Raw genomic sequence first — 12,929 nt, 5'->3', positions numbered from 1 at the left:
TTCATTCTTCTCATGTCCTTGAAATATGTCTTCTGTGGAATACATATTGCAGCCCACAAATCTCAGGAAACAGTTCTTGTTGACCTAATCATTGCTGACTCACTGGCTGCTTTCATTCTTTCTGTGGTTCTCACGCTGTATTAATCAGGGCGATTGACCATCCTGAACTACCCCAGTGTGTTGTGCTTCTACACTGGGTTACATGCTTTCTTCATCTCTGTAGCTAGAGTTTTCTCAGGTTTCCTGAAAATTTTCTAGCTCCAGAATAAATTCTCCTTTCTTCTTTACAAATATATTATCTTTCTTTCCTATCCCTTAATAGCTTTATTAAATTACTTGCATCATCTGTGAATATGGTTCCTTTCATATATTACCATAACCCCATTAGAATTCATTTCTTATAGGCAAAAACCCCTATGATGTTTTTTAACTCTCCTTGGTAAAGATACCAATAATCCACATAGCAAATATTTTTTAATATTTTGATTCCAGCAAGATGTTATTTTCTTAATTCATACATATTTTGGAAATTTCTTTTTCTTTTTCTTTTTCTTTTGTTTCCTAATCATGTGTGTCTGACCATGACATAGCCATATGGAAAAGTTGTTTGAGCTCAGGGTACTTGCAATTCATAGTTATTCTCTGAAAACCACTGTTCTGAAATTACTGTGTTGTACACCATGAAGATACCCTTGAGTTCTTTCACCATCCTGGATTTTCTTCTTCCTTGTTGCATATTTGTGATATGTAGCATGAGAAGGCTATGACTACTCTGAAAGTGAAGTGGAAGCTTAGGTGGTATGTATGAGTGTTTTTATTGTCACCTTCCATCTTTGTACATGTACATTGGCAGATTTTTTAGAAAGAAGGGGCGATGCTGTCTAGCTGGTGTTCCTCAGCTGGTCATAGTGAAAACACGTAGGTAGATGCCTGCCTACTTTTGGTTAGACCCAATGGTGTAAAGTGCCCTATATCCACCTACATGCATGTTCACCTTTTTTTCCTTGAGAAATGACTATTCTTACAGATATAGGCTTTCAGGGAAAGCTATGACAGCCTTCCTCTTCAATCTATTCCTTTGAAACTTTTGGGCTTGCCTGATTGACTCTTTCACATATCCTTTAAATTTCCATTCAACCCTCAAGGCAGAGGTAGCTTCCTTCATCTTACACAAGAATAGGGTTGAAAGAATATCAGAGAGCAAGTCAGGCTCCCAGAAGGACTATGAAAACTGTATTTATGGAAGGCCATAGATTCAAGTTTCTGTAATGTGGGTTTTCCCCAAGGTAATGACTGCTAAAAGCATGTATTTCCCAGGGAACTGAGTTAGGTTCCTTCCTGAGACAATTCCTGGGAGAAAAGAGATAGCCAATGCAGAGACTGTATCTATCTGGCTTACTATGGTATATCCTCTGCTTTCCAGTGTCTAACAGAAATGGGTGCTGTATAAATATTTGTAGAACTGAAACACATTGAAATGTTGGCAAGAAAACTGACAGCATTGATAGTAGTACCAGATTTGGAGAACTTGGGCAAATCCCTTTTTTTTTAATGCAATTTCCTTAATAAATTGTCAGATGTTCCTGGCATAGTGATTTAGGCAGACTTTTTCCCCTAGGGTGTTGTCAAGGTAGTTGGGCATTTGGTTGAATCTGAACTCTGAAAAGATTCAGTGGTCAGAATGGAAAATCTCACCACAGGACATTTTAGGATTAGGTACTTTCACAAAGAAATCAGTCCTACTGAAGCTTCTGGACCTAGCCAATGCTGGCTACAAGATCCTGGATTTGACAAACAAGTAGGCAATACAGCTGTGTCTCTCCCTTTGTTCATCCATGGGATTTAATCATAAACTTATATTGTTTGAATATAGTTTCACCAATTATGAAATATGATCAGTTTGGACAATTACATGAAATGTCAAATAGAAATATCCCAGACCTGGCATCAATGTTACTGATATCAAATAGTTATAAATCAGTGTTCTAGTAATGTTTAATGTACCCTCAACACTTTTGCAGAAACCCAAAACATTTTATTTTAATCAAAAAGAAAACAAGGTATGTCACCGATGAAAATGACATACATATTTTTGTGCTTATTATTTAAAGAAAGGAGAAACATCTGAAATCTGTTTGCTAACTACAGTATAATACAAATTAGCCTGCAGGCACCGTGTGTGCCGTACCCTGTCTGCTTGCCAGCCCTGCTTAGTCCCAACGTATTAATGAGCAAGTGCAAGTATTTGAACAATCAGCATTTCTGCATTTGCATGCAAACTCTCATGCTGTGTAATTATACACAGAGCTGGCACTCAAATTAATTAAAGCTGATTTTTCTGTGACTGCAAACTGGTCATATCCTCAGCTTTGCCTTCCTATGAAGTCATCATTCTACATTCAACGTGACACTCTGTCCCCGGCATTCTTAGTAATGCTAATGTTCGACAATTGTGAATCCAGCAATATTTTAGAGAGCAGCTGACAATGGCTGGGTGTTCTTATGCTTTTCCTCTCCTATCTTTCCCCCTTCTGGTATAAAGGACAGCTTTTGAACACTTGCTTTATAATTATCTCAAATACTAATGCAAACAAATTACATATATTGTTTCAGTGGGTTCCCTCCCCTCTTTTATGACTCCACCCACTTGATTAGAGCTTACAAACAATTTATCAAACTTTAAAAATTTGTTTATTTGATGCCAAGAAACAATTAGTTGTGATGGTTTTAGTCTTAATTTTGAAAAGGCTTTAACAAATGATGTTTTATTTTAAGAAATAAAGATCTCATAATTCAAAATCAGGGAGATTAGGAAAGAAAGAAGCAGCAATGACTGCTAGATTCGATTAAGACTTTTTGAATCCTCATCAAACATAATGGACTTGAAACGGAGACTATTATTTGCCAGAGAGATCCATAAATGTTAACTTCTAGGACAGAAGGCTTTCCTCAACTCTTTCACAAAAAGCCATCTCCTTTGGTTTCTCTGTTCCTCTGAAGGAACTGTTCCTGTGACAATTCTTTTGAAAAGACATCCTCAGAGCAATTAAGATGTCATTATGATTCTCTTTTCATAAATTTAAATCTCTGAATAAAAGTGGCTACTAAAACATCATCATGTAGGGCCTTGGGAGATGAGCTGCTTTGACATTTTCCTCTGAAATCACCTGTTACCACACAAGCACAGCTCACCGTCTTCCTCATTTCTCTGCATTTCATTAGCCAGAAACTGTACCGACAGTTATTGCAGGGGCTGGCTATCTCTTTTTAGAGCAGGCACCAGACAATTCTATCCCTCAAGTTCAAGATCCTGAAATACACTGGCAAGATTGCCCTAGTAATCTACATTTGAAAGGGAAGATGGAGTAGGAGGAGATTTCTTTATACTCTGACTTTAATGATCAAACAAAGAGATATAATTGCCCTTACCTTATCAGTTGTAATGCTGGATCCACATAGAACACAGTTATCAAGCTCCCTTCAAATTCCAACTGGCAAACAAGTGAGAAAAGAGTATTGAGCCTTTTCCAGAGAGGCTCCTAAGGAAATCACAGTCACAACACTATTAAGATCCCAAGCCTGCCCTTCTGTGTTTCGTCAGGAATTTCCTAAGCAGACAGGTGTCATATTGGCATGAATTTTGTTGCCAGGTACATTTTAAAAGTTGGGCGTGGCTGTGATCAGGTAGCCAGTTCCACCTGTCTCTAAACCCTCATAACCTCCATTGCTTTCAATATTTTGCTCAAGTACCCGGTGACTTCATGATTTACCCACGCACTGGGCCCGACTAACTGAGGTGTGGGAACAGTATCGAGTTCAGCAGCACCGTCATTGTAGTACACAATGCTCATTGCTACTGGCAAATACCTATTTGCTGAATCAGGATTGGGCTGCAGTGAGCAGGACTGGGCTGTTCTACAGCTTTCTGTTTGTTTCCTTTTTAGAATCACCCTCTTCTAATTAAATCTAACCATTTAACAAAAATAGGCTCTTTTTATGTTCCTGTCTTAAAAATATAGCTTTATTTAAACATAGAGAATTACTGTATTTTCACCTTTTCTAAAGCAACTGTTTGCAAAACAAAAGGCAGAGGAGAAAATAAAATCAGAGTTCTCAAACTCTGATGAACAAAATGAACATCGTTGTGTATGTTGTATGTTGCACATTTTGCTTTTAAATTTTCTGATAGCGAATCAGATACATCTGTTAGTTATGATCCTTTTACTTTTTCTGAAGAGAAAAGGATAATAGGAAAAGCATTAAGTAAACTTCTTAAGGAAAGGGAATCATTTTTGCTCCCTAAGGAGCAGTAGACAGTTAATTTATTTTATTGTTGTTTGTGGTATTAAAAAAAGTTGGTTGGCTACATATCTCTTTATAGTTATGTATGTAAATGGAATTCAGGTATTGAAGAAGCAAGACAAGATTTTAGAAACATGCCAAAATTATATGTATTATTTGTCATGCAAGTATAACATGATCAAAACAAAGTATAAAAAATATAGGGCTAAATAGATGGAAAGCACATGCATTTGACTTGTAATTTCAACCCATTTTGTCAATGTACTGTACTCTAGAGGTGGGATTTTAATTCTCTCAGACCCTTGATTCCTTAATGACATTTAAATCAAGTAAACTATGCTATTTTTAGATTGATTTGTTCTCAAATATCAAAGTTTCTTCCAATATCTCACCCAAGCAAAAATTTCTTACAAAATATTGCCTTTGCTTCAACTTGCCCATCATCTAGCACAAGATTGACATGTAATGAGTTCAATAAATATTTGCTCAGTAAATGTTTACAGGTACATTTATAACTACATATATGGAAATTATAAATTATATAAATCAACTAACCTGCAAACTCTTGAAGGCTTCTTTCATATATAGGATGTATACATGGGATGCACATATATGTGAGCAGTAATCATTGGCCAAGTAAATTAAAATTAAATAACTTTGAAGATAATACATTACTACCTCTAAGACAATCTAGTTTCATTTTAAATAGAGATCTTCCTTATTTTTGACCAATACCTTCCTGAATTTTCTGTTCTTTGATATGAACTTTTTCTAAAGCTTCTGAGGATAAATTTGATCCCTATTCCACATGAAAGTTATTCAAGTATTTGAAAAATGGCTATCATTTTTCTCTACATCTCCTCTTTCTTCAGACTGAACATTCCTTTAATCATTATAACATGATACGGCTTTTAAGGCCTATCACCATGTTGGAGAGATTCCAGTTTGTCCATGCCTTTCCTAAATGTGGCAGTCAGAACTGAATGCATTATTTGAAATGTGGTCTAATTATGCAAAATACATGGGTACTGATGCCTGCCTTGTTCTGGACTCTATTTCTAATAATTTAGAATTTTGTGGAGGCAGGAAATGCACTCTGAGGAGGGGTTGGCATCATATTATTCTTAGTGCTCGAATTTTTATAAAACTAAAACATCTCAAAGCATCTAAATCTTTTTCATACCAAATTCTGTTTAATCAAGCCTCTTACAACGTGTTCCATCCATTCTAGAGTTTATCTCTGGTACTGGCTCATTGTTCTAATTATCTGAGATATTTGGATTCCTGATTTTGCTATCCAATGTCTTGGTTACTACATTTCTTTGTGTGTCATTCTTTAAAAGACATCTGAGTGGCTACTATGGGTCAGGCAATGATCATACCAAGGACAAGAAGACAGGTCCCTTTCCTGAAAAAGCACATAGCCTGGCAAGGAGCCTGACAATATCATTATTTCAATATTTTTGTTATTTCATTATTTCAATATTTCATTATTTCAATATTTTTTCAACTCTTTCCTTCAAATCATTGGCAAAAAAATGTGCCAGTGCATGTCTCAGAGACCTCTCTTCAGATTGGCAACAATCAATCAATCCTAGATAATGGGAATAAAACACAACCCCTATCATTTGTATTGAGCACTTATATAATAAGGAGTAAAAAGCACTTTATGTAAATTATGTCACAAGAAACACAGTATCCTTATGACATAGATAATTTTTAATCCTTATTATAGTTGAGGGAATTACAGTTCAGGAAGCTTACACAATTTTCACAAATTTACATGGTTGATAAGGTACAGGGCTTCAATTTGAACCCCTAAGGCAGTCTGACTCCAAAGTTCATTCTTAATCACTTTTAAAGAGATAATTCCGCCATTTTGGAAAGTTCCTAACCATATTCTAAAGTATCTCTAACTTATCTTCTAGGAACATATGAGTATTTTGATTAAAATACTTGCAAAAATCCAGTTACATTCTCTTTTGAAGAGGAAACGTAAACTAGTTTACGTGTGGCTGCTTTGTTCTTAGCGACCCCATGCTGATTCTTAATAGTGCCATTTTTCAAGAGGCTTACTTTTATTTTGATAATTGTCTAAAGTTTGTTAGAGACTGATGTCAAACTCATTGGTTTGTTCTGAAGTTCTGGAGTTCTCAGAATCTTTAATTTCTGGTAAAATCGAGTTAACATCAACTCCTCTCTATTCTTGCCTCTGCCCCATTCTCCATGATATCTCAAACATAATTGTCAGAGTTTCCACAAGCACATCCAAAGTTCTTTCTTTCCTGAAGACACTAGAACTTATTTATGTAGCTATCTGCTTCACCTTCTTGGGGTTCACTTCCTGAGATGGGAGTTTCTAGAAGTAAATAATGACTTCTTCTATATAAAGCTTTACATGGACAACATACTCTAAACATATTTGTTGATTTTAGCCGAGAGGGGAAAATAAATCCTGCTATGCTGTTTTGTAAAAATGAAACAAGATGACTTTTTGCCTTCTTGGAAGGAGCAACACGTATATCACTTATTAATAGTTCTTTTGTTGAGGAAAATAACTAGATAAATCTAGAGGAGACACTCAAGTTGAGAAAGTCTAGGTCCTTCTGGGTGTGGTCTGGTAAGCAGCACTGGATAGCGAGAGAGCTACATTACTCTATAATAAATTACAAACAATTCGTCAGTCTGCAAAAGAAGACTTGGAAATGGGAAAATGGAAGTGAGGTACTGCCCAAGAACATGGCAGAAAGCCCAGAACACAACAGAGGAATACAGCCAGGGAGGAATTTCAAGCAGCTCACACTCAATTCTTTTTTTTTTTTTTTGAAACAGAGTCTCACTCTGTTGCCCAGGCTGGAGTGTAGTGGCATAATCTCTCCACTCACTGCAACCTCTACCTCCCAGGTTCAAGCAATTCTCCTGCCTCAGCCTCCCAAGTAGCTGGGATTACTGGCACACACCATCACATGCAGCTAATTTTTGCATTTTTAGTACAGATGGGGTTTCACCATGTTGGCCAGGCTGGTCTCTAACTCCTGACCTCAAGTGATCCACCCACCTTGGCCTCCCAAAGTGCTGGGATTATAGGCATGAGCCACCATACCCAGCCTCACACTCAATTCTCAAAACATAGCTGCCTCAGCCCTGTGCTAATACAAGGGATGACACAGAAATAGTAATATAAGGCAAGGTCCTTTCCTTCCAGATGGAAATACAGTCAATGATCCCAATTTAGTAAAATAAAAAATATCTTTAGAAAAGAAAATAGTGTCTATTTGGTAATTTTTACTATTCCAGTTTGAGTGGGTATTAGAAAATAATAAAGTATTATTATTTATTAAAATAAATAAATTTATTTACTAAAAATAATTTTTTATATATTAGTATATTTTATTACATAGAAAAGCCTAAGATTACTTTTGGTAGGTAAGCACAGAATGAAAGGACGGTATGTTATCGAGACTGTCGAGTCCCCGCTTGCGAGAGATTTTCAGAAAGTTTATTTTACCCTATCTAGAAGAGACTGAATAATCAGTTTCATCTGAATTTTATAGGAATAACCAAAGAATTAATAGGAAATAAAAGACTTTTGAGACTTTTCCAGAAGAATATTGATATTATTTTCAGTATTCCTAAAATGTTCTTAGTCAAATAACTATATGTATCAATAAAAATAATTCAAATGGAGAGTATAACACATTCAATTCAAATGGAGAGTATAACACATATTATTAAAAGGGATGTATATGTACATACGTATGTGTGTGCTTATTTAAGATTCACAATGTAAGAAAATGTAGGATTCACGATTTTCATCAAGGTTTGAAAGTTAATTTATTGCTGAGAATGGTTCTCACTGGTAATATGCAGTACTGGAAGCTACAGCACAATAGCATTACACTAATTCATTACAATGGGAAGACGAACCTCACTGAAAAATTCAAGAAACTGAATGCTGAACAGTTAGTTACAGAAGGGCAATTATGGGACCTGGTCTCATTTCATTATCTAAGATGAGTGAGAATAAAATGCAAAACTGACACATAAATGATGCAAGGCATATTAGGTTTGAGATTTCTTCTTTTGTTTTAATTATCTAAGTTTTTATTAATAAGTGCTTTGAATTATATGATCCTATTTTGATGCTGGCTATTTCAAAGAAAAATAGTGCACAGGCTCATACTACGTTATATTATAGTAATGCTAATCACTAACTTTTTTATTACTATGTACCAAAAAGTGTGCTAAGCATTTTACATATATTATCTCATCTATAACTAACCGTATCTCTGTGAAGTAGATAGTTTTATCATCTATTTTAACAGAGAAGAAAACTGAGGCACAAAGAAGTTAAGTAACTTTTCCAGGATCACACTGCTAGCAAATAATTGAACCAAGATTGAATTCAGGTAGAATCTGGAGACTCTATATTCCTATTCATTTATTTTGCATCTTCTGGGTGTTTTTTTTAAATGCACATACTATATTCTCAAGTGTTTTTCATATGATCTATACCCTTAGGAAGGAAGGATCCATTTTCCAAATTTATTTTGTAATGCTAAGGTTTTTAATGTCATCTTCAAAGTGAGTACAAAATATACTTGGGTCCCTTAGGACTCAGCTAACCGTTCAACTTACTTAGGTATCTTGTTGATTTCATTGGGCAGAATTAGTTGTTATCTCCTCTGTATCCCTCATATAATGTACAGATGCCCATAATATCCATTGCACCTATGTATTTATATATCTGCTTACCTCCAGGGCCTAGCTCACTGTCTGGAACACAGTAAATGTCAAAAAAATGTTACTGGGCTGAATCAACAACTCGGGCCAGTCCTTATCTTCTCTGGCCAGTCCTTATCTTCTCTGTGTCGTTTTTCTACGTGTAATTTCCCCTGCCAGCCACTGATTTGTCTCTTGCTGGGGTAAAACAGAGTATTGTCTTCTCTGGACTTTGAATTAATGTTTTCCTTGTTTACCAAACTAAAGTGGTAAAGAAACTCATGTTCCAAGCAAGGAACATTTTTGATAAATAAATGAGTTTAAAATGCTGAATCTAGTGTCATGTTGAACTACGTCAAAAAAGAAGTTGCCCAAACTTTGTCCACATTCTCTGGGATAGATGTGGTTCAATGCCATTCTCTCCAAAATCTTTATTATGAAGTAATTTGACTGATAGTTTAAACAGACAGGGAAGTCATAATGTGTCACCCAACATAAACCTCGGGAAAAAAGTAAATCCAGGGCAGACAAATGCATTAGCCTAAAACTATTGTATCCTTCTTCATTCTCTTATTTGACATTTATTGAACAAATGATGAGTCTGAATAAATGATGGTTGAGGGAGAGGAGGGAGGTTACAGATAGGCTCTGAGACAGCTGTAGAGAGCAGGGGACTTTAAGTGAAGCACTAGGACTAAGATTTTGTCAGGAGATGGGAATGTGGCACGTAGACAGGATGAAAAGCATGAGGAACAGCATCAAGCATATGGGGACATGGGAACACAGGAGCTCTTGGGCAATTGTGAGAAGTTCAGGGGAGCAGAAGGCTCTTGGAGGAGAGGAAGGAAGGATATGTTAGCCATATATCAGTCCAATGTAAACATTTTATGGTAAAAGAATACAAGTCACAGACCTGCACTCTAGGCCTACCTCTGTCATGAATTCAGGGCATGGCAGTATGAAAATCCTTTTGCACCAGGGGTTCAAAATCAAATGCCTAAAATGACCAAGCTAGTAAAGATTAATGAGCGAGGAGTGTGGGTGTAAGACAATAGGAAGTGCTACTGTGTTGCCAGGGGAATATTGGACCGCTGTCATCCAGTGGTACCAGAACTTTCAACTTTCTAGATAAGTCAGATATCTGAGCTTTTATGTGAAATCTCCAAATTCTAAACTATTGACATCTAATTCAATGTTTTATTAAGTATTATACTGGCAAAAAATGCCTATTACAAAAAATTTTATTACAAAAAATTATAACACCTGATTTAACTTTCTATTCTATAAAATGACTTGATAATAAGTGTTCAATCTTCCTCAAAAGATTATTAAAAAGATCAAATCATCTTTAGATAAACACTTAGAAAATTACGATGTGCTATATAGCAATTTGTGTATCGTTTTTATTTTTATTAATGTCACCAACTCTCATTTTCCCCACAAGCCTACTTGTGTCTTGCTTGCTCTTCCTGGTCTTTATTTTTACTTTATTCTAACAGTAATTCAAAAAAGAGCTTAGCATACAATGGCCTAATATCAAGGGAATTGGCCTAACACTGTGGGGTCAAGATGGGTTGGCATCTCTGTTATCCCACCTAATTCAATCAATTTGAGTAATTAGATCTTCTCTTGGCAGTAGGATGGGTATAAACACTTTAAAAACACATTATTTAATTTGATTTTCTTTTTTTGTTTTGAGACAGAGTCTCTCACTCTGTCGCCTAGGCTGGAGTGCAGCTAATTTTTGTATTTTTAGTAGAGATGGGGTTTCGCCACATTGGCCAGGCTGGTCTCGAACCCCTGACCTCAGGTGATCCACCCACCTGGGCCTCCCAAAGTGCTAGGATTACAGGCGTGAGCCACCACACCCGGCCTAATTTGATTTTATACACATATATATACTGAGGAAAAATGGCTTTCTGTATGCTATATGAAAATGGCTTATTTGTGCATGTGTGTGAATATATATATCATATATACCATATATGAAAGTGTATGTGTATATATATCATATATACTGTATATGAAAATGGCTTTGTGTGTGTGTATATACATATGTGTGTGTGTGTGTGTGTGTGTGTGTATGTGCCATTTTACCTCAACCTACACAACTCTTGATAATCAAAAGTCCTAAAAAGAGGGCCAGACGTGGTGGCTCATGCCTGTAATCCCTGCACTTTGTGAGGCCGAGGAGGGTGGATCACCTGAGGTTGGGAGCTCAAGACCAGCCTGACCAACATGGAGAAACCCTGTCTCTATTAAAAATACAAAATTAGCCGAGTGTAGTGGCACATGCCTGTAATCCCAAATCCTCAAGAGGCTGAGGCAGGAGAATCGCCTGAACCCGGAAAGCAGAGGTTGCAGTGAGCCAAGATTGTGCCGTTGCTCTCCAGTCTGGGCAACAAGAGCAAAACTCTGTCTCAAAAAAAACACAAAAGTCCTAAAAAGAAAACTAACAGTAGACATTAGCCAGGCATATTGGTATATGCAATCAAAATACTCTGTATTCTTAAATTATTATTATTTCTTTTCTACAAAGTAGAGATTCTCATGTACTTACAGAGGTTTTGGTTAATGCTTTATCTTTAAACAATTTATAGGCTCAAAAAAAAAAAAAGCAGAACTGATACCAATGACTACTAAAGATGGGTCCCAGAACTAAAGAGAACAATTAGATATTATCAGGGCTCCGCAGATGAAGTTGCAGAATCTCTTTCTTTCACTTTAAGCCTTTAAACAGGATTTATCGCATTTGTCTCAGATGATTTTAGTGTGGTCCTGCCAAACAGTGACCTCTCAAGTTTTCTGCACATGTGCTTGTGCTGGTTGACAGGACTGTATGATTTTCGTGGAGTGTATTCAGATTCTCTGTGGCATGTGTACTCTTAAGAAACCAAAATCTCATATGAATCTTGTAAATTTTCCCCTGCTTCTGATTGGAACTTCTTCAGAAGCAGTACCAGAACAACCAGGTCTTCTTTAAGTGTTTCTGTAAAGACTTTATTTCCACAACTGTAGCTGAGGCTTCCACTGCAGGCAGCCCAGTAAGGTTTAGATTACAAACAGGAAATAAACCTCTTGAAGTCATAGTCTGAATGCACCTACCAGCAAGAGTGAAATGAATCACATGCTTCCTGTTGGTGACATTTTACTCTATAACTTAAGGAATCTCAGCAGGAAAAGTGTAGGTTTGCCTAGAAAAGAGAGTAGGAAACATTTACAAAGAAATGATTAACCTAGAAAAAAAGTAAAGCAGGTGGCCAATCCTGTGATTTTTTTACTGGAATATTAAAACACTGAGCCCTTTGTTTAGATAGCCAAAACAACTCTTTTACATTTTAGAAATAGGGCTTCAACTTCATTTCATCCTCTCCAAGATAGTCCCGGATTACATGATGAATAGAAGTTGGATACTAAATTTTACATTCTTCTTATTTTGAGACAGAGTCTTACTCTGTCACCCAGGCTAGAGCACAGTGGTGTGATCTCGGCTCACCGCAACCTCCACCTCCTGGGTTCGAGTGATCCTCCAGCAGCCTCAGCCTCCCTAGTAGCTGGGACTACAGGCATGCACCACAACGCCCGGCTAATTTTTGTATTTTTAGTAGAGACGGGGTTTCGCCATGTTGGCCAGGCTGGTCTCAAACTCCTGACCTCAAGTGATCTGCCCACCTCAGCCTCCTGAAGTGCTGATCTTACAGGTATGAGCCACTATGCCTGGCCCTAAATTTTACATTCTGAATGAGGCTAAAAACAAATAATACTGGGAAGATCAAATCGATGGCATCTGCTATTGATAGTATGGGTTACAGTGAAAAAGAATTGGAAGTAGTCAATCCCTGCTTCCCATCAAATTATTTCCCTCTTTGTCCTCCTACTCCTGTGAGTAAGTAAGTTAGGGTCAA

The 12,929-nt window shown here is 36.7% G+C and overlaps 1 protein-coding gene across 19 annotated transcripts in view; it reads right to left on the bottom strand.

The window, feature by feature from the left end:
* Positions 1-12,929, bottom strand: part of ADGRL2 (adhesion G protein-coupled receptor L2) — a 684,558-nt gene that overhangs the window by 290,502 nt on the left and 381,127 nt on the right. Inside the window, exon 1 of one of the 19 annotated variants that reach the window (XM_050769842.1) lies at positions 3,430-3,631. The exons of the other annotated variants lie outside the window; for them this stretch is intronic. The gene's annotated coding sequence lies outside the window, so the exon portion shown is untranslated. Of the gene's footprint in view, positions 1-3,429; positions 3,632-12,929 lie in introns of those variants that run through there. 19 annotated transcript variants of the gene reach the window in all.

The sequence above is a fragment of the Macaca thibetana genome, chromosome 1 (assembly GCF_024542745.1).
Source record: "Macaca thibetana thibetana isolate TM-01 chromosome 1, ASM2454274v1, whole genome shotgun sequence".
NCBI lineage: Eukaryota > Metazoa > Chordata > Mammalia > Primates > Cercopithecidae > Macaca > Macaca thibetana.
Note: the sequence above shows the minus strand (reverse complement) of the source record. Positions and strands in the feature narration are given on the sequence as shown.